The sequence below is a fragment of the Hemicordylus capensis genome, chromosome 5 (assembly GCF_027244095.1).
Source record: "Hemicordylus capensis ecotype Gifberg chromosome 5, rHemCap1.1.pri, whole genome shotgun sequence".
Lineage (NCBI taxonomy): Eukaryota > Metazoa > Chordata > Lepidosauria > Squamata > Cordylidae > Hemicordylus > Hemicordylus capensis.
The window spans coordinates 87,538,373-87,559,936 of NC_069661.1; the positions used below are offsets into that span (position 1 = coordinate 87,538,373).

Here is a 21,564-nt window from a genome sequence, read left to right on the forward strand (position 1 = left end):
TGATAAGGTGCTTAGCTCCGAGACCCTGTGCACCAAGGTGACAGCTACAAGGAATACCACTGTCATGGAGCCCAGGACTTGAAACAGGATCACAAGGTCCACAGAGAGACAGTGGAGGAATGGGCGTAGCTGAGATGCAATCTTGTCTCTCCATATGTATGTATGTATGTATGTATGTATGTATGTATGTAGAGTTCTACACTGCCCTTCCAAAAACGGCTCAGGGCAGTTTACACAGCGAAATAATAAATAAGATAAGATGTCTCCCTGTCCCCAAAGGGCTCACAATCTAAAAAGAAACATAAGATAGACACCAGCAACAATCACTGGAGGTACTGTGCTGGGGGTGGACAGGGTCAGTTATTCTACCCCTGCTAAATAAAGAGAATCACCACGTTAAAAGGTGCCTCTTTGCCAAGTTAGCATGGAGAGTGATATCCCCTGCTGTGCTGAAAAGTGCTCCCATGGGTTGAAGGAAGCAGGAGGGACAAAGATGACTCTTTTTCTCAGTTCACTGCAAACCCATGATCGCTGAGGCACTGCAGAGTGCGTTGCACATCCTTTTGTGCTTGGCGTAGTGATGGTGCCCTGATTAGAAGGTCGCCAAGCTATAGGTGAATGTGCACCCTCTGCAAGTGCAAGTGCACTATGACCACCACTATGACTTCTGTGAAGACACTGGGAGATGGCGTGAGTCCAAATGGCAGGGTGTGGTACTGGAAATATGCATTCTTGTAGGTGAACCAGAGAAAACACCTGTAGTCTTGCCTGATGGGCATGTGGAGATAGGTCCACTGATGCTAGATAATCATTCAGCCAGGTGGCTTCTTTGATGGTGTGGAGAGACTCCATCTGGAACTTTTTCTTTTGGATGAAACAATTTAGGTGTTTCAGATCTAGAACTGCTCTCCAGGTGCCATCCTTCTTCGGGACGAGGAAGAGAAACGAGTATATGTCTTGACATTCTTGCGTAGATGTGATTTGTTCTATCGCCCAAATCTGAAGGAGATGACGAATGTCCTGGGTCATCCGAAGATGTTTGACCGGGTTTTTGGATTGGGGTGAGATTAGAAAGTGATGTGGGGGAATTGATGTGAGATAAAGGGGGTAGCTGTTGCAGACTGTGTAGAGTGGACAAGTGGAGGTGGACAAGTGTCCATAGCAAACCAGTTCATAGCAAACTTGAGTAGTATGCCACCCATCAGTAATGAATCATTGTTTTTGTATGGTGGAGAGGTGGGTGGGTAAGGGACGAGATCCAGTTCCTTTGTTATTGCCTTGACACTGCTGGTGCCACTGGGGTCTGCCAAATCCCCTGGAGCTTGAGGTTCACTGGTCTCTGAAGTGTGGGGAAGAACCACCTTGAAATTGCCTGTTGCGGCGAAAGAGGTGAAGGGTGGCATGAAAGAGTTTGCGAGTGTCTCTACGGTTGGATGGCATGGCTTTCTTCTTATCCCACATTTCCACTAGGACAGAGTCCAGAGAGGGGCCGAATAGGTCAGTGCCTGTGAAAGGAGAAGATGTTAGGGTGAGTTTGGCCTTGGTGTCTACATACCAACTATTTAGCCAGAGAGACCTGCAAACAGCTACCCCAGAGACCATAGCCCTGGACACCTGTTGGATACAGTCCAGGCTGGAATCTGCCATAAGGGCCGCTGCCTTGGCCATTTTATTAATGCCCTGGCAGCGTTTGATGTTTTCAGTGGGAAACCATGGCCACCAGCTCCTTGACCCAGAGAACTGACACGCAAGTGAAGATAGACGCGGTGACGACAGCTTTAATGATCAGAGCTAAGGCTTCGTGTATCTTTTTAAAAAGCAAATAACACTTTCTATCTTCTTGAATTTTTAGCTGTTCCTGTCCTTCAGTATTAATAGAGCCAGATACCATTTGTACAACTGGAGCATCTATACAAGGTACTGCCAACAGGTTCATGACTTCCTGTGGGAGGATGTAATGCTTCCAAGGAAGATTGCTGATTGGTTTGGAAGAGGCAGGATGTTAGCACCCAGAGCGCACAACTTTGTGAAAGAGAGAGGGGAAGGGTACAGTAGCAGAGGAAGCTGAGGTAGAGGGGGAAATGTACTGATCTAGGGCCAAAGCCGCATTAGATGACTCAGAAGGTGTAACATCATTGATAGCCCTCTTAGCTTTGAAAAGGAGTACCTCAAAATTAGCCAAGGAAAAAAAATCTAGATGAAATAGGAATTTGAGGCAACACTTCCTGCTCAGATAAGTCCCCTTCTTCCTTAGTAGAATCCTCTGGGTCCAGTGGGATCTCCGGGCCAGACTGAGAGGGTTCGGATTTAGATACTGGAGGAACAGACCTGTCATGGGCATGCTGGAAGACTGAGGAGGAGCTGGAGGAGGGGATGGAGATTACAGCAGAGGAGGGAGGGCAAGGACCAGAAGTTGCAAAGGAGAGTGAGTCCAACGCATGGGGAGTTGAAAATGAGTTAGAGCCAGGTGAGGCAGCTCTTGAGGAGGTGGCACAACCAGGCTCAGCTGTTGAGAGGCGTCGGTCCAAGAGAGAGCAAGAGAGAAGGAACCGCATGTGTAGAACAAGAGGCAAAGCTGCTGACTCAGGAACTCTTGATTAACAGCACCAGGGGGTCAGCCTATTTAAGACGACTGCACCACAGCTACCCTGCTGATAGCAATGTTAATTTCATGTGAGCTAATTGGCTGTGTTCATGTATTACCTTTACCATGTCTGGACCCTGGACTATGTTGACCTTGCCCGTGGACTTCGATTTGGACTCTGTTGGATTGACTGGATTTGACTGGTACTAAACCTGGTTTGGAGAATTTCTTCCTGTAAGACTTTGCTATTATACTTCTGCCTCTGCCTATTTTACACTCCGTCTGGCTAGCCTGACAGATTTACAACAAGACCTTTCTGGAGCTGAGGGGGGAACCAGGGAGGGAGAGGAGGATGGAGAGGAGATAAGGCTAGAGGAATTACAGGGTTAACAGAAGGAGGAAGTGGTGTGCCTGAGGGTAATGTTGGGGTAGCAGGTAGAGCAGCCACAGGCTGTGGTATGACAGGGAAAGCTGATTTGGGACCAAGGGGCAGGATCGGGACCAGGGGCAGACAGGGAAGGCTGATTTCTGGAACTCCTGGGTCAAGGAGTACGAATGCCGTGCCTGTCTCCTGTGCTTGGAAAGCAGGGGCCGAGGAGCAAAGCAACCCCCATTCAGGCAAGGGGATTACTTGCCTACGTGGGCTGCTAGTCCAGTGAAGAAGAAGAAAGCCCCCGTGCATGTGCCTGCCAAGCTGTTTGGGAGCTCTGGGTGGAAGAGTTGGTGCCTTGCCTGGCAGTGGGGCAGCAGAGTCAGAGCTGGGGCTGGGCGCGCTGGAGGCAAAGGCTCCCTCTGTTCAAGGCATTTATGCCTAAAGAATTTTTTGAGTCAGGCCGTGATTTCGCGGGCAAAGGGCGGGGCCAACCCTATGGGGGCAGGGTTTACGAAAACTTACAGGAGTAGGCAGAAGTGGGCTTCTCTTGCAGTCCACGCAGCGGAGAAGGCTGGATGGGCTCTGAAGGCGTTGGAATCAGAGGCGGTGCAAGAGCAGGCACCAGAGTGTCTAACAGTGACTACTAGTGTGAGGGCTATAGGCCACCCCCAGCCAAAGAGGCAAAATGCTTCTAAATACCAGTTGCAGGATATTTAGAGCAACAGCAGGAGAGGGGGCATGCCCTCAGCTCATGCCTGTGGGCCCCCGGAGGCATCTGGTGGGCCAGTGTGAAACAGGATGCTGGACTAGATACGCCTTGGGCCTGATCCAGAAGGACCATTCTTATGTTCTTAAAATTCTTGCCTCTAGGCTAGCCTAACAGAGTATAAAAGCAACAGCCTATCTCTACTGGAACTTAATCCCAGCCTGGCCTGACCTAAGCCTTCTGCCTTTCGTTCTATGTTTAACCATAACCAACCCTGGCCCACTGTTTCTCCTACCATTTGCTTCTAATCCATCCATCCATGACTGAACTAGACCTCCCAGCATGTTCAGTCCCTAGGCAAGCTGTGACAGCCACTCTCCTCCATGATTCTGGTGGGCTGCTGCACAAGCATTTATTTGTTCATGTGTCATTTAATTTTTTAAATGATTTGAAAACAAACAAAAATTGCTCTGGGAATGGGTGAGGGAGAAATACTTGACTCCATGTCTATGTTTTTATAATTACAGACTTCACAAGAACCTTGCAATCATGTTGTCACAGTCAGCTGTATAGCCATTTAAAAAAAAAAAGATTGCCTCAATTTTCCTGGAGCTGTGCACCATCCTAAAAAGGTTGCTCATGTACAGAAATGCTTCCTGTTTTTATACTTTTATAATAGTAGATTAGGCTGTTTCCCAAGACCTCAAAATGAACATGGCAAATTTGGAGCCCCCCCATCTTTCCACTACACATCACTGCCACACAGTTCACGATCACAGGATTCTTAGAGACATTACTCAAGAATGTATTCAATGGCTGTTCTTCCTTCTCAGTCAATCAGCTTCTACATCACTCCTGCTGCCTCTTTATTTTCAACCATTTCTTCTGTTTTGTTAAAAATTATCATCCATTTCCTAGACTCTCTTTTGGACTACTGTAAAATCCTCCTTCCTGGCCTCCAACCATCTCTCTCCATAAGGAGTACATCTAATCCAGACATCTACATTTCATGGTTCTGGACTTCCTAGAGGCCAACCAGATTTAGAAGCCTCAATTATATTCCACCCCACAATTGCCTTTTTTCCTGAGCAGAAACTCCTCAAATGCTTCTATCCTTCCATCTGACCAAAAAATAATCATACTCTCTCTTCATTGTAATCATGTCAACTTTGCAGGGCCAGGCAGAGGCCTGGAGTGGACATACAGCCATCCCTCGCCAACAGCAGCTTTTCCAATCGCAGTTTTGAGTATCTGCAACTGGGAAATTGTGACCGGTCTCACCAACAGCGACCTGAGTATCCATGGTTTGGTGAGGCCTTTTTAGAGATTTGGGGGGCATTTCTGCAATTTTGGGGGTTCAGAGGTTCAACCCACTCGGTTCCTCTTGCTGACCCTGCCAACTCGTGATTGAAAGTGATTTTGAGTGGTTTTGGGAGGGGGCGGGTTCAAAAGTGCTTTCGAGTGATTGGGTGGGGGTTCAAAATTTTCCAGAGGTTCAATTTCCTCACACCTCTCGCTTATTCTTGGTGATTTTAAGGGATTCCAGGTGCTTCTTGGCATTTTTTGGCTATTTTTCTTTCTTTTTTAGTCTTTTTGTGACTACAGATCCCCTAACCTCCTGATTCCCATTGATTTCAATTGCTTGCCAACCACGAATTTGATAATGGTGAGGTTTTGCCAGATCAGGGGTGGATCCACCACTGCACGCATGGTTTCAAAGAACCCGGGCCACTACCCTTCAGGGGAAGCACCTTGTGCTCCAGCCATGCCCCTGTGTCTGATGCCAGATGAAGGGGCCATGGTTTAGCTTGCAAACGGGGCCGCACAAGGAAAGCTGCTTCGGTCAAACTGCAAACATGGTGCTGGCTGATTTTAAACATGGTTTTAAACACTGATGTAAACACGGCCCTGTTTGCAAGCTAAACTACACCCCTTGCATCAGATGTCAGACACAAGGGGCGTGGCTAACCACCCCCTGCGTCTGATGTAGTACCTTCGCCCCCAGCTGCCTTAATACATGCATTTTAAAATTCAAAATTCCAGGCTAATGTCCTTTCATCTAACTCTGTTTTACCCTGTGGTTGGAGACCTTCTCCTTCAACATGATATTTCCACCCAACTCAACTCCCCCACTCTTATCATACCTTCTCCACCTACCTAAATAACCCATCCCCCTTACCCAACTCTATAGCTACCCTTCCACAGTGTCCTCCCCCCACCACAAACACTCCAAAATGACTAAATAGTTTGCATAATGCCCTTCAGTGGCATCCAAAAGTCATGGACAATCTTCTGGAGAAGAAGAAGAGGGAGGCAGAACCAACCCCAGAAAGCAAGTGAGCCTGTTATGGCAGCACTCATTTCCTTTCCACTGTGAAAGCAACTAAAACTGTAGCAGCCTTGATGCCAGTTGAGTCCCTAATGCAGGATGTGAGGTGCTATCAGTGGTTATACTGTTTGCCAAAATCTGATATTAATAAGTGTAAACTGTTATTTATCCCTTCTTATTCAAAGATTCACTTAAAAAGAACATTATTGATCTAGTATTTGCTGTTGAAATGGAGCTTTAAGATTTCTATTTTTGTGACATCCAGAATTGATTTTTTTTAAAAAAATCTATAATGTTTTTATCACAGTTTTAAGCATCCCTGCCTTGTCAACATGCCAGAAACTGCATATTTCTCCTGAATGGAGTCCAGTCCCTCTGCTTTAGGGATGAAGATTGTCATCTGCTTTAGGGAGAAGATAACTGGTCTTGTAGTAGCAAGCATGACTTGTTCCATTAGCTAAGCAGGGTCCACCTTGGTTGCATGTGAATGGGAGACTAGATGTGCAAGCACTGTAAGATATTCCCCTCAGGAGATGGAGCCACTCTAGGAAGAGCAGAAGGTTCCAAGTTCCCTTCCTGGCATCTCCAAGATAGGGCTGAAAGGGACTCCTGCCTGCAACCCTGGAGAAACTGCTGCCAGTCTGTGTAGACAATACTGAGCTAGATGGATGGTCTGACTCAGTATAATGGCAGCTTCCTATGCTCCTTTGTCTTGGTTTCAGGGGAAAGAACATGCTCAGATGACTTTTGCTCCCCAAGCTAATTACAAGGCTCTTATCAGCTTGGGCTCTGAGGAACAGGGGCAGTCCGACACACCCTTCCCCTAAACCAGGGCTGCACAACTTTGGCCCTCCAGAAGATGTTGGACTACAACTCCCATCACCTCTAACTATTGACCCCTAACTATTGACCACTGTGGCTGGGAATTATGGAAGCTATACTCCAACAACAGCTGGAGGGCCAAAGTTGTGCAGCCCTGAACTAAACCCAAACAATGACCCTACGATCCTGTGCAAGAGCCCCCTCAATGTCCCCCTATCCAATTAAAGTCTCTCCTTCCAGTTCATTAGATGACATGAGGAGGAAAACAAGATTTAAGGGCAAACTTTCCTGGGCTCCCACTTAACATTATATTAATAAAATGCCCCAGTGCAAATAAGGTAATTTGTTAAATTGCTTTGACTTCCATTGTGCACTTGTTCAGCTACCACAGATCTATCTAGAGAAACCACCAAGAAACCTCTCTCTTCTGCAGGTGTTAGGAAAGGTCACCACAATGTCTGGATGTGGGAGACTTAGAGATGAAGGCGGCCTGTTACGCAATAACCCATCTGTTCAGTGCTGGGGAACACCTTCAGATATATGGCCCTCATAAATCTGCTTCATAAGCCTTCAGCAGTTTTACATGTACATGTCTGAGACACCAGCACTCAAAAGGAGACTGCTGGCACAAGTAAATAGATGGAGAAGCTTTGGAGGACATGGGCAACCAAGGAGACTGAGATTTCTCTCTACTCAGAGTTGACAACCATAAAAGGAAGTGTGCCTGAATTCCACCTCCTCTCATATCCCTCCGCCCACCCCAGACCATCAATGAGAGACAGGCGACACCACCAGGGCACAACCTCTTCCCCTTCAAAGAACTACAGTGTAGGAATGCCATTGCCCTCATGCTATCATACAGTTGCAGAACAGCACACCAGGAAGAAATGTGCATGCTCATGTCCCTCGAAGTCAACATATTGACTAAACTAGCCCACTGTGATTTTAGCATCACAAAATGCGGATGGGGAAAAAAATCAGCATAAATCTTGTCTGCAAACCCACTCCTCTCAGTACATATTGATTTTATTTAAAATTGGAATGTGAACAGAGCTATAATAATACTTTTTTGACCCAAAGTGGTCAAATATTTCAGACATTTTGGAGACTATGCATTTCCCTCCTTCAGTGCTGGAATGTACATCTCTCTTACAGTAATAAGTCATTCTAAGTCAAACTAATGAAGTCTACTTTCCACTTTTTTTAACATGGCAACTCTTACCTATATACTGCCTCCCATGAGTGGTGAGTGATTTGTATCTGTCAGCACATGGACTACAAAGGGATGCTGTCTATACTTTCATCGGCCTCCATCATGAACTAACAATGCAGATTGGCAAAAACATACCCATTGAAGTTCCCTACCCTAGCCCCTCGCCATGTGCTGTGAATTTGGTTTGTATCCTACTGTCAGCAGCATATGGGTTACAACAGGGTGTGAATTTGGTTTGTATCTGACTGTAAAACATGAGAATTATGAGACAGATATAGTGATCTTATAAACTTTCAGAAAGTAGGCTAAAGAAGAAACTGAGCCTCTTCTCATGAGCAGTGAGAAGGGCTCCAGAGCGGGTTAGACTTCCCTTCCCTGCAGACGACCAGTCCTCCCAGGCACCCAGATGATTCCCCGTGCACCTAGGCAGCGGGGAGGGTCAGGGGCTTGGATGCTCCCTTTACTTCATTTGCAAGGGTGGCTAGTTAGGTGGGTTTACTGCCATGGTGCCGCTGGGATCGGCCTGATCTAGGTGGTTGACATGCATGTGCAAAACCAGGCTGGAGTCTCTTAGCCGGGTTTTACGTGTGTGTATGAAAAGCCTCACTATGGATTATCCCCCACACCACACCACCCCTGTTCTATCACTTAAGGCATCACCCACCCTCCATCCCGAAATTGTCTGGAAATGCCTTCACGATTCAAACAAGTATGGTTGGAGGTTAGAAACAAACCTATCCTAAAGGAGAATGTTACAGGAATTCAGCAGTGGGGGTGGGAAAGATAGACTTTTTTAAAAAAAATCAAGGACAAGATGACAACTGCTGTGAGGAGCTCCAACAGTTATAGAGGTATCCGAATGTTGCCATAGTTACAATTTTGCTCTAACAAAGAAAAAGCAGGCTTTTGATAGAAGAATTTATTGATGGTTATGTTGTACCGAGAGAGTGTCCAGCAGAAACTGGCATAACTCCGATGCTGCAATAAGCAATTAAAGTATCCTAAGCAGGCAATGGATAAACTTCAGTAGTCTCCTGGGGAAACTTCAGAGCCATTATTTCAAAGTGCAGCATAGTTCTAGGGAAATAACAGGCAAATGATACCTAGTAGATTATCACCATTTCTCTTTAGCAATAATAGAGGGTTACTTCAATTGCTTAAACAAACCCTGATACTTTGTTTCTGAAGTGAAAACATATCACTTCTCAACATTCCTCCAAATCTCTCTAACATTTTCTTTCGCCGAACATGTTTTGGGAAAAGACAACAACAATCCTTGAGCCAATCTTAAGATTCTTGCAGTTTATATACCAGATTCAAGGGATAAAGCTTTTGCTGGGCTGTACCACTACAGGTATAGGGCTGCATGATTGAATTCCCCCACTCCCTGCAAAAAAACCAGAGGCTGCATGTCAGCTTGCATCCACCTTGAGAACGAAGGCAGTTGTATGGGAGGACATTGTAAAATAGGACCTATTCTATTCTAGTTACCATAAGTGACAAAGACCATTCCCATGCATACACACGTACATACTGGTGGCTTATATTCAAGACAGACCTGGGTATAAAAGCAAAAGAAAAATAGGAATGAACATGGCATGAATGGGATTTTACATCAAAAACTCTTTGCAGGGCCAAGGCCTTTAGAGCGCAGAGTTGGCATCTAATTTACACAGTGATGCTGCACCCTTAAATATTTTTTGCACTACCTACATATATTTCTAAACATGTTTTTAAATTAATTAGATCTGGAAGGAATTCAGCAAGCCCTTGATTCAAATGTACTACTGCCAACTTGTTGCTTTAAAAAAAGAACACAGAATATTTTGAATGCACTTTTGTAAAATGCAGGGTTATCAATTCCCAAGCTACAAGGTGTTCCTGTGCCTTTAACTCCTACATGACCGGGGAAATGTTTGACATGTATCCTGTCCATGCGATTATTGAAGGCACTTTTTGCATTAAAATGTTCAACAGTAGTTCCAACAGAAAACAGTAATCATTAGGTGCCCGGGACTCACCGTGCAAAGCATCCCACAGCTAGGGGTAGAGTTGCCACCTTTTTTTTTTACCATTCCTAATCTTGTGTTTTTAACTTCCCCTTTCAAGACTGACCATTGTCAAGAAGGCACAAGAAGACAGGTATCCACAGTCCGAGACTTGTACTTGAAAAATCTCCTGATGGATGGAACAATCTTCAGACACCTGGGGCCCTCTGACGTATGGGCCCTCTGACGTATGGTGACACCCTTTCTCCCCCTGCACTGTCTCAAGAAAGCAATCAGTGGAGAACTCTCTTCTGAACAAGTCCCAGAGCAGTGTTCCCTCTAACAGGGATTCCCAGATGTTGTTGACTACAACTCCCATTATCCTCAAACAAAAGCCATTACAACTGGGGATTCTGGGAGTTGTAGTCAACAACATCTGGGAATCCCTGTTAGTTGCACTCTGGAGCAGTGTTCCCTCTAAAACTCCCAGAGTTCTGTGCTCCCTGCATTAGAGTCTATTGGACTGTACAGAAAAACAAGTTCTGCTCCAAGATTTATTCTCAGGAAGGACACCAGAGTTAATCACCAAGTAGTCTATATAATCCAATACAACTTTTAAATAGTTATTTGTACTTATGTGGTTTAAAGTTTAATATTTCAGGGCCAGTTTACACAACCATGTTCCTCACACAAAACTGGAGTTATCATGGAAAACATTTGAGGAAAATTGTGGATAATTGCTTAGCCATTATTACAGTTGGCAACTCCCCCAGTCTTCAACAACTGCATACAAAGGCATGCAGGAAAACAAAATCTTCAGCTACTGAGTTTTTGCTTGCTAGGCATCTTTTAAAAGCAAAGGAGCCCAAATGAAAAAGTGTGACAACTCTAACTGTCATGCATTGATGGTAAAAATACTACCCGTCAAAAAGAAACACAAGCTGAGGCTGCAATCATGCATACATAACTAAGAAACACATGCCATTGAATTTGGTGGGACTTATATTCTGAATAAATGTGTTTAGGACCAAGCTGAAAGTAAGGTGCACTTCCTAGTTATGGAACTGCTATACTCAATGTCAGACTACATCCAGAGAGATGTGTCAGAGGATGGCATTTTCTCAAATATATGGCATTTAATTGTATATATCTATAGTGATATTTCTGTACCAAATATGCAGCTTGGGTTAGAATTGTTACCATGGATACAGGTTTACTCTACTGAAAGAAAAAACCAGAATGCATTTAATATTCTACGCAAGCAAGCACATGCGCACACACACTACAGGGATTTCATTTCAGAGCAGAAATGTACTTGTTGGGACATCTTTCAATTGGCTTTCTTTATTGGGAAAATAAACTAAGAGAAAGGGGAATAAAAAGCAAGCTCTTTATCACTTCAGAAATAGGCCACTTCCTTACCATGGATATCAAGGCTGAACTCCTACACACACTTCCTTGGGAGTAAGCCCCATTGAATTCAGTGGGACTTGCTTCTGATAAAGCATGCCTAGGATGCTGCATATCAATTTAAAGCCCAATCCTACGCATGTTTATTTGTTATACATTTCCACTGAATTTATTAGACTAACTCCTAGATTGGTATGCATAGGACTGCAGTTTTTGGGGAACTAGATGTTATTCCTTTCCCCCCTAAAAGCTGGAACGGCATAGGTGCAGTCCACAATTCACCATTTGGCCCTGGATATCTGAGGGACTGCCTGCTCCCAATGGTTTCTGCCTGCTTGACAAGGTCATCGTGTCAAGAGGGCTCTGCTCCATGTGCCGACAATGAGGGAGGCTCGGCGTGCAAGTGAGACAGCGCCTTCTCAGCTATTGCCCCCAGACTTTGGAATGCTCTCCCTCTGTCTCTATCACAGTTTTTAGAAAGCAAGTAAAATCTTGGCTTTTTACCTAGACTTTTATATGTTGTTTTTGTGACTGCTGCTCTGTATATTATGGTCCTATTGTGTATGTTTTTTAAACTTTTAGATTTTGATTTTTATATTCCAAATACACAATATTTTTATTGTGTAACTATTTTGTTTTATAGAGCTCTGAATGTTTTATATATCACCTTGAGATTGTCTTAATGGAAGGCAGTATAGAAAGCTAACAACAAGCAAACTTCTAGAATATCCAGAGACATTCTCATGAAGTAAATCAGTTAGAGATTGCTGCACGTCAAGAAATATTTATTTGATAAATATTTGTCCCTCCCATAAAGGCCAGGGATTCAGGGCAAAATCTGCAACATTGAGACAGTATTATTATTACTGGGGCAATTGTGTGAAGTGTTGCAATTAGAAACCATGAATTATGGACAGCACAGGCACCCCTGACTGAAAGCTTTGTCCAATGCCCCAGTTTCTTTCTGGAACTTCAGCAGACACTGCCTTAACATTTTTCAAATGTAATTTCAGTGAACATGACTGCAGCCTCCCCAAACAAGCATGGATTCAGTACTGCACAAAAGAAAGGGACCTAACTCAATCATTTTAGTCATTTTTGAAACATTTAAAAACAACTGTGGTAGGGGGGAAAGCTAATAAAAGAGATGTCTTAAAAGTTTGTTTGAATGCTCTTTAACAATGGAGAGTAAAAATATGCAGGAAAATCTGGACAAAGCAACTTCAACTCCGGTGGGTTTGCCACAGTCAAGTTCCGGCTGCCCATCATCTTAATGCATGTTAGTCATTGGGGATCATGAAAAAGCAGGTGGTGCACAATCAGAGCACCGAAAACTATCATGTAAAGATGCCAGGAACAGTCTTGAGTACAGCTGGCTGGGTCCTATGCCATTTCAAGACCTTTGATTCACACAGCCTTCTGTCAGTAACAGCTGCTTATAGAAAAATCCTATGCATATTTACTCAGAAGTAAGTAAGGCTTCAGTTGGGCTTACTGCCTTGGAAGTATATTTAGGACTTCAGCCTTTAATGGGGTGTGTGTAAGCGCACATACAACCAGCTCATGAATTTTACAGAAACTCAACAGTACTGTTGCTAATAACAAAGATGCTGGGACATGATTAATGAAAACCTTCATGAGACAATCAATTGGATAGCAGTGAGTGCATGTGCGTGTGCACAAGAGAGAAGTATTTTAATGAAGAACAAATTCCTCGTCCCCTATGAAACTTGTTATCCCTTCTCACTTTTGATTTATAGGTGTATTTAGGTGGAGCACGACACACAAATGTATGTTTCTCCGTGTTCTTTAGGAGAAAATATACTATCCGTTCTAGTATCACACAGAGTTTATGAATTGAAATTCGTAAGTACACAATGGTGTACTTTCAATTAATCCATAAAACTACAAGTGTAGAATTTGCGCACTTCCTGATCCTATGCATGTAAATTCCTGTGGATTTAATAGAATCCAGAAGCACAAAAACATAAAGTTAAGCTTAATGCAGTGCACCTTACACATTTACTCAGAAGTAGGTCCCACTGAGCTAAGAGAAAGAGCTGTAGCCTAACAGTTATCTTATGCATAGGGTAGTTTGATTTGAAGGAGGGACACAAATTTATTTAAAAAATAATTACTCAAATGCAAATCCCATTGATAGAACTTATTCCCTAGTAAATACACATGGGATTGCAGCCTTAAACATTTTATCAGTTTCTCCTTTGGGCTGTGCTCTGTAAACCTAGAAAAGTATCCAGAAACAGTAGTTAAAGTGGTTTGTGATTCCTAGCCTAATGCAGCAACTCAAAAGTTGATACACCAATAGTATGTGCATCTCATTCAAGTTGATACACCAGTAGTGGACTACTTCATTAGAACTACAGTAATCCCTCGACCTACGAACTACTCGACTTACGTTGTTTTCGAGTTACGAGCGACAAAAAAGACCGGAAGTAGTTGCCGGTTTAGATTCAGCTTACTCGACCTACGAATGTTTAGATGCGGCTTCCTCGAATTACGAATGTTTTCAGACTTCCGTGGTGCGCTCCTCGACTTACAAAAATTTCGACCTCCGAACGTGCGTTCGGAATGGATTATTTACGTAAGTCGAGGGACCACTGTATTCTGGCAACAATAAGCCATGCCCAACAGTGATTATATCAGGGCTTGTCACATTGGGATGGTGTAAAACTGGAACAAAACAGGCCCTTTATGAATAAAAGCTGAAGAGAAAAAAAAACCCACCAAAAAATGGGACATTGGGGATGATGCTGTAAGTTACAACCTGCCCTCCCACAAAATCCACATCCCAGTGCCTAGATAAACATAATTCTGGAGGTAAGAGCCTGGAACTTTCAAGTTTTGCTTCCCAACCAATATCACAAATCATGCCATAAGCTACAGAACTCCCACAAAATTTAGGTTCTGGTACACATTCCAGGTAATAAGCTATATCCAAAAGACAGGCCCTGAAAGCCCACTTCCAAGCTACCTGGTCAAATTCACAAGTCATATTGGGAACAATGCAATAGAATTCCCAAAGTTTCCATGTTCCATGCTACCTAATCCTGGTAATAAGTGGTAATGCAAGAAAAAAGACTATTTCAGTAGCTTCTGGGCTTTGCTGACCAATGCGCGCGCACACACACACACCATGTCGGACTAGTTCAACATGATGCACTGAGCCACAAAACTTCTAATTCATATTCCCTGCTTGTTCTGGATAATAAACTGAACTGTGGAAAAACAGTACAGAACGCCAGTTTCTGAACTATCCGAAACAACCACATTGATGACTCACAGTGGGGTAGATGGGAAGCCGCAGAACTTCCCATCTACTTCCCAGAACAGAATTAACATTCCATTACCCATTCCAGATGACACACTGTCCTCTATACTGTAGTTCTCAAAGTAACAGAAATAAAAATGGAGACATTTCTGTAAGATGGTACCATCTCAATAGCTCTTTCCTGGGCAGTGGGCAGTCACTAACAAGATTGGGCTGAGTCATATGCTGCAATATATGCACGATAGTGAGATGGTGCTAACACTCAAAATATGATATTCTAGGTCTTCTTTTCCCCAGAACACAGTTTATTGTCTGGAACAGGCACCAAAATTAGGATTTTGTGGAAGATGTGTGGCATACTACAGTGAGGGAAATAAGTATTTGATCCCCTGCTGATTTTGTCCGTTTGCCCTCTGACACAGAAATGACCAGGCTATAATTGGGATGGTAGGTTTATTGTAGCTGTGAGAGACAGAATAACAACAAACAAACCCTCAAAAGCCCAGTGCCCAAAAGTCAGCGATGGATTTGCATTGTAGTGAGGGAAATAAGTATTCGATCCCCTATCAACCAGCAAGATTTCAGGCTCCCAGGTGTCTTTTCACTATATGCAGGTAATGAGCTGAGATGAGGAACACCCTCTGTAAGGGAGTGCTCCTAATCCCAGCTTGTTACAGTACCTGTATAAAGACACCTGTCCATAGAAGCAAGCAATCACTCAGCTTCCAAACTCACCACCATGCCCAAGACCAAAGAGCTGTCAAAGGATGTCAGGGACAAGGTTGTAGACCTGCACAAGGCTGGACTGGGCTACAAGACTATCGCCAAGCAGCTTGGTGAGAAGGTGACTACAGTTGGCACGATAACTTGCAAATGGAAGAAACACAAAATAACTGTCAATCTCCCTCGGTCTGGGGCTCCATGCAAGATCTCACCTCGTGGAGTTGCAATGATCATGAGAACGGTGACAAAGCAGCCCAGAACTACACGGGGGGAACTTGTCAATGATCTCAGGGCAGCTGGAACCATAGTCACCAAGAAAACAATTGGTAACACACTACGCCGTGAAGGACTGAAATCTTGCAGTGCCCGCAAGGTCCCCCTGCTCAAGGCAGCACATGTACAGGCCCGTCTGCAGTTTGCCAATGCACATCTGAATGATCCAGAGGAGAACTGGGCGAAAGTGTTGTGGTCAGATGAGACCAAAATCGAACTCTTTGGCATCAACTCAGCTCGCCGTGTGTGGAGGAGGAGGAATGCTGCCTATGAGCCCAAGAACACCATCCCCACCGTCAAACATGGAGGTGGACACATTATGCTTTGGGGGTGTTTTTCTGCTAAGGGGACAGGACACCTTCACTGCATCGAAGGGACGATGGACGGGACCATGTACCATCAGATCTTGGGTGAGCACCTCCTTCCCTCAGCCAGGGCATTGAGAATAGGTCGTGGATGGGTATTCCAGCATGACAATGACCCAAAACACACAGCCAAGGCAACAAAGGAGTGGCTCAAGAAGAAGCACATGAAGGTCCTGGAGTGGCCCAGCCAGTCTCCAGACCTTAATCCCATAGAAAATCTGTGGAGGGAGCTGAAGGTTCGGGTTGCCAAACATCAGCCTCGAAACCTTTCTGACTTGGAGAGGATCTGCAAAGAGGAGTGGGACAACATCCCTCCTGGGTTGTGTGCAAACCTGGTGGCCAACTACAAGAAACGTCTGACCTCTGTGATTGCCAACAAGGGTTTTGCCACCAAGTACTAAGACATCTTTTGTGAAGGGATCGAATACTTATTTCCCTCACTACAATGCAAATCCATCGCTGACTTTTGGGCACTGGGCTTTTGAGGGTTTGTTTGTTGTTATTCTGTCTCTCACAGCTACAATAAACCTACCATTCCAATTATAGCCTGGTCATTTCTGTGTCAGAGGGCAAACGGACAAAATCAGCAGGGGATCAAATACTTATTTCCCTCACTGTATATGCCTCCCATCTAGTTCAACAGAACATGTACATTTGCTTAACTTGCTCAGAAATTGGCATCCCAGGATGTTTTCCAGAAAACCAACTATCACCTAGAATGGGGACTGAAAAGTGAATGTTGTGGCTCCCTACATAATTCTCATCTAGTTCTCAGTGCTTGACATCTTTATGATGTCTTCATACCAATTGTTCCAATCTTTTGGTGGTGTTAAAAATGGGTTTTGGTTGGGAAAAGGTTAATAAATTTCTAGCAAGGTATGGATTTCATTTCCATAGTGTTCTCCTATATCTCCAATATCCCACTGTTCTTTGCACAATAATTATTGATAAAACTTCCATTCTGGCCTATTCTATTTTGTTCCAGATAGGCTCTGGTTGCAAAGGGATCCGCAAAAATATAATATTGGTTGGGTTCCAGGTCTAAAATATTGTTCATCCCACTGTTTCTTTGTTTTGGCCCTCATTTTATTTATGAAGGACCGATTCCTTCCAGCTTTTACACCATATCTGCTGCACTCAGTGCCTTCACACATGTCAGGGCTTCAGTCCACTGTAGGCATCACAGTTCAGTATGGCCTATGAGAATAAAACGTGCGGACATTGTTAGATATGCAGTACACAAGCTGGTTTTCTACTGCTGAGGCAGGTTGCTGCTTTATCCAGGTGTTTGGGGTTGTACGGAAGAGAGACCTGAACAGGAACTCAGGCAGCTATTGTACAAATATGCCCTTCTTTTATGGGCTCAGCTGATCTAATTATTTACCGAGAACCCAGCACATTTTAATGTTTGAGGCAGCATACTATTGAGAAATCATTACCAACCAAATTACATCTGAATTAATTAGCCTGAAAACTCCAAGAGTGGCCAACAACAACTTATCAGCATGCTGTGTTCAATTTTCTAACTTGCCACACTGATAATTACTCAATGGAAAATAGATAATAGACAGTAAGCAAAAGAATAAACACTTCATACAACCTACATTCATAGAGTCGCAGAAAGAGTAGTTATTTTATTATTTCCCATCCGAATATCATTAAGTCATATTGCTTTCCAGGAAAACTGAAAAAACTAAGATGGTCTCATGAATGGATAAAACATTAATAGCTGAAGAATAGCAGTTATCATGCTGAAAACCTACACAAGCATGACCTCTTATTCACTGCTATCATTAAGCTTAGTTTAAATAAATACATATTCATCATCCTGTTTAGTGCTGCCTTGATTTCCCTTCCACGTCAAAGTTCAGACTCCATCTCAGGGCAGACACCTATCCTTTTATAACTTTGTAATGCCATGCACATTAATGATCCATATGAACAATTAGCAGCTTGCCCAAACTTTATTCTTCACTGTGAGCAATCAACCTGCCCCCGCCATGACAATTATATTTCTTCTTTCATATAGGACTTCAGACATGGGTTTGTTTTTTTTAATTATCTCCTTTTTCTTGTTCTCAGGTGTGACTATCTGCTACCTCAAACAGAAGAGCAAGTGAAACCAAGTTATAACACAAACAGGAACAATCAACCAGGATGACATAACCAAACCAGTGTGGTGCTTACTGTTATCTGAGGCTTTTTGAATGAAGCTCTAAAACAGTTGTGTGTGCACAGAAGAGCGGTTCTCTCCCAGAGCAATCCCACTCTAGCCACTTTTAAGATTCCCATTATTTATTTATCATATTTCTATATCACCTGACATGTGCATCCCTAAGCAGTGTACATAAGTTAAAATACAATATAAAGACAGGATGAAAATGATTAACACAATTATGATAGAAAACCAATTAAAATGGATTAACAGCCTGAGAAAACAGGTGCATCTTAAGAGTCTTTTAAAGGTCTTATTATGGCTTAGTATTTATCGCAGCATTTTAAAAATCACCCCTGAAATGGAAAATCCCCCTTCTTTAGCCTCATGCATTTACACCAATAAAGCTTGCAATCCTCGACTGAGAGCAGGGGGTGGGGGAAAGCCGGTACCTTGAAAGGAGAGTATTCCAGCTGCTGAACTATGTTGCAGTCAGCCAGATCACTTAACGCTGGGCGAGCACGAAACGAGCTAACGAGTCGTCTGCTTTGAATACACTGCCGCTGCAGCCGCCGCTGGTTCTTGACTATCTGACCCACCTGGTAGCCTTCACCAGCAGTCGAGGTATTATTTGCAGCATGTATGTTCTATGCATGCGCAATAAGGGCGCGCAATCAGCCTCGCGCCGTACTATTTGTCTGGCGGCATCGGGCTTGCAGCTCCTTGGATGTGATTGGCTGCCCGCTGAACTCATTGTGCTTCTCTGGCCTTAACCTTCGGTGTGTGTTCTACATACAGTACTTCCCAAGGGATATATTTGTCTGTCTATGTTCGAAAGCATTAACAGCTCAGGGAGCCGCAATAGGTTAGAAAAAGATAGTTTAAAAAACCATTTCCTCTTCTCCCCCGCCCTGAAACAGACTTCAGTGGACTGGACTAATATTTATTTTTCCGAGGCTGTGGGTGAACGGAGCAAGGGCAAAGGAACAGTATTGATAACTTCACAATAGAAAGCTTTGTATTTTGCACGCTGGAAAATACAGGCAACTGCACAGGATTAGCCACAGGGCTGGAGTGATCCGTTTTAAGGAGAGTTAGTATAATCGTTCTTAAATGAAAAACAGAGCAGACTAAAGGAGGCTATTTTAAAAACGCTAGAGGAAACTGTTAAATAAGGGGAGCTAATCCATTTCAGCAGGTGTTGTGCCAAGCATTGCTCAAGCAAAACATAACCCGGCATGCTATTGGTTTGAGATGCCAGAATGCATCTGTTAAAGAAAATGTACATTTTTAATTGAGAAGCAGGATAAAAATCAACACAACAAAACAGATGTTTCTAAAGTGAAATAAAGTAAAGTTGTGCTGTCGAGTCGGAGTTGACTCCTGGTGACCACAGAGCCCTGTGGTTGTCTTTGGAAGAATACAAGAGGGGTTTACCATTGCCACCTTCTGAGCAGTATGAGAGAGTAAGGCCCTCCACACAAGTAGTGTGGAGAGCCGGATGGGGTTAAGCGGGGAGAGTGGGCTTGACCCACTTTCCCCACACACGAGCACTCAGCATATCCTGGGAGGCTGGATTGGCCACCCACATGATTACCAGCTCTGTCACGGAGCCGGTAGGGGCAGCAGGGATCGGGGGCCTCCTGGCTCCCAGAAGTCCCAGCATGCCCCACGCGAGTGCACGGGACATGCTGGGGAGCCCCATGCCTGACTCTGGGAGGCTTGTTGGAGCCTCCCATTCTAGGGTCTCCTCATGAGTTGCTGTGGTGCAGAGCCGCACTGTGGCAACTCACGATCGAAAAAATGGGGTTAGTGGAGCACTTGCTCCGCTAACCTCATTTAATGGTGGGGGCTTTTAAGGAGGTTTACTGCCCATTGCAGCACATGATCTCCCAAAACCGGGCTGGACTCCCTTGGCCCGCTATGGGGAGGTCATGAAAATAGCCTCGATGCCTTTCAGCATCTTCCTATATCGCTGCTACCTGATATAGGTGTTTCCCATAGTCTGGAAAACATACCAGCGGGGATTTGAACCAGCAACCTCTTGCTCCCTAGGCAAGTTTTCCCCCTTCCCCCACGCTGCACCATTAGGTGGCTTAAGTCCTCTAATTCAAGACTTTAAGGTTGATCGGCAACCTTTCAATTCAATAAATTAAATGAAGCTTTGCAAATGTTTATGTTACTAAATCTAAATAAGAATGCCTTTTGGAGGAGAATGAATCATGTGGGACAGAATACAATTTGATAAACAAAAGCTAACACCCATTGTTAGGATGCCAACTTTTACATTTATCTCTTTGTTTCCTAATGGCGCAGTGGGGAAGCAACCTGCATAGAGAGCATGAGGCTGTTGGTTTGAATCCTTGCTGGTGTGAAACTCCTATATTGGGCAGCAGCGATATAGGAAGGTGCTGAAAGGCATAATCTCACACTGAGCGAGAGAAGGCAATGGTAACCCCCTCCTGTATTCTACCAAGAAAACCACATGGCTCTGTGGTCGCCAGGAGTCAATACTCACTCAACAGCCCAACCAACCTTCCTATCACTGTAACATTCAAAACATGCATCTCTAACATCCCCCTCCCATTAAAATCTCCCACTTGCTCCATCAACTAGCAGCCTAGTCCCACTGTGTTAAATGGGGTTTAATCCTAGTAAGTGTGTATGGGATTACATCTCTTATTTACAACATGATTTATCCACCTATTAAACTGATTAAACAAAAGTAGCATTGTCACATAAACAAAATGCCTGCAAATACATGATTTAAAATGCATGTAAGGAATGCTAAAGGATTTTTGGGATTTGCGAGTCCAAATCCAGTGATTTTCACAGCCCTATCCTATATGTACTTAGAAGTAATTACCACTGAGTTCAATGGCACCTCTAAAGAACTGTGGGCTGATTTAGAAATTTGTCTATAATATTCTACACATTTATATAATATAATACAGGATCCTACTTTGATTAGTAGGATTCCCGCCTTAGGATTGTTTTAATGAAAGGCGGTATATAAATTTAACAATAAATAAAATAATTAATAAATAAATTAGGCCTTTCTTTGCTTTCGAACCCAGTCAGACCTGACGCAGGGTCCCGTTACCAACAATGGAATCTAGCTGGGATCTCAACTTACAAATGGTTAGAAGTGAGAATTCTCAAGGCAGGAAGAATTGCTCCGGCTCATGCTGCCCAACATAGCAAGGGCCAATCTCGCTTCCAAAAGGGACCACGTGGCCCTGTTTGGGAGGGAGACCACACCTCAGCACCTGATGTCAGACACGGGTACATGGCTAGCTGGCCCCTTGCATCTGACATCAGAGGCGGGGCCATG

At 44.0% G+C, this 21,564-nt stretch overlaps 1 protein-coding gene across 40 annotated transcripts in view; it reads right to left on the minus strand.

Annotated features, from left to right (window-relative positions):
- The window catches only part of SORBS2 (sorbin and SH3 domain containing 2), a 395,454-nt gene extending 376,579 nt beyond the window's left edge, over nt 1-18,875 (minus strand). For 39 of the 40 annotated variants that reach the window (XM_053254397.1, XM_053254425.1, XM_053254418.1 and 36 more), the window contains exon 1: nt 18,683-18,875. The gene's annotated coding sequence lies outside the window, so the exon portion shown is untranslated. The remainder of the gene's footprint in view (nt 1-18,682) is intronic. The other variant, XM_053254441.1, reaches the window with a different exon arrangement.
- Between the last annotated feature and the right edge of the window lie 2,689 nt (nt 18,876-21,564).